We start from the raw sequence: 1,271 nt of genomic DNA on the forward strand, positions 1-1,271 counted from the left end.
ATCGGCCTATTATCTGATTTTAATACATGTTTTAGCCTATGGTATAATTTAAATTTATAACCGCTTTTATTCATTTTAAAGAAGATTTAACGTCGTCTAAAACAAGTCTTTGGACCGCGTCACATGAAATGCACCCGCAATCCGAAACACATTTTATTCAACGTTATTAAGATTTGGATTTGGGTCACATGAAATGCACACCCGAGTTTAGGAATGTGAATTATTAAAATAACGCGCCTAAAGCAACTACACGTTTTTAACTTTGCGGGGGCCATGGAAGATTTTCTAAATGGCACGCCTCGAGTCCTAAGGAGTTAGTGTTAATTACATGAGGGCCATGGGCTTAGTACTTTTATTTGGCATGGCACGCCTCAATTTATTTCAAAAGGTTTTATTATTCGAAGTTATTATAATCGGGTTACATGAAATGCACCCCCGAATTGAGAATTACGTATCATGCCTATGGGTACGGTTCCTGCACAAGTTTTTAACCTAAATTCGAAAGATTTGCACAAAACTCAAACTTAGAGCTTACATCCTTATATACCCCAAACGGTAGCCTAAACCCAGTTACTGGCAAAAGGATATTAATGGATTCCTAAACAATAAACCTAGGAATTAAAGAGGTAACACTAAAATACTCTAAGACTACTTCACTAAGTGTGATAAAGATTAGATCTACAATTTGATTTAGACAATTAGCAAGTGAATCATTCTGCACTAAGTTATATCTCTATGATTATGACAAAACCTAAAAAAACATGTAACTAAAATAACTGGCATAGAAATATTGACTCCAAACATAAATTGGTTCAGGACTTGGAATATAACTTTAGCCTAAATGATAGTAAAGAAAAAGAAATAAAACGAGACAAAACTTAGATCCGCAACCATGACAAGGTCTCGATCTCACGAGAATTAGAAGAATCATTTAGCAACTCTAACATAATATCAAACAAGGAGAATAAATAATTGCAGGAGCGATTTTGCATTTACCATTACTACTAACAGTAAAATAAAGAGAAAGGAAAGATGTTGAACCTCAATCTTTTCCGATTAAATTCGTGTATAAATGTACAGAGAGGGCCTGGGAACTAAACTCGACACTTAAACCTGAAAGAGCAGCTAAATCGACGGGAACCTCAAACACGAACTCGAACAGAAACCTGAATCGGCTACCTCTAACACCAATCTCTCGAACGGGATCTCGCCGGCGAACTCCAAGTTCACCGGTTTTAGGGGGGCTGTTTTGATGCTATTTTTGAGCTGGG

Source organism: Nicotiana attenuata, unplaced genomic scaffold, assembly GCF_001879085.1.
Source record: "Nicotiana attenuata strain UT unplaced genomic scaffold, NIATTr2, whole genome shotgun sequence".
NCBI classification, from domain to species: Eukaryota; Viridiplantae; Streptophyta; class Magnoliopsida; order Solanales; family Solanaceae; genus Nicotiana; species Nicotiana attenuata.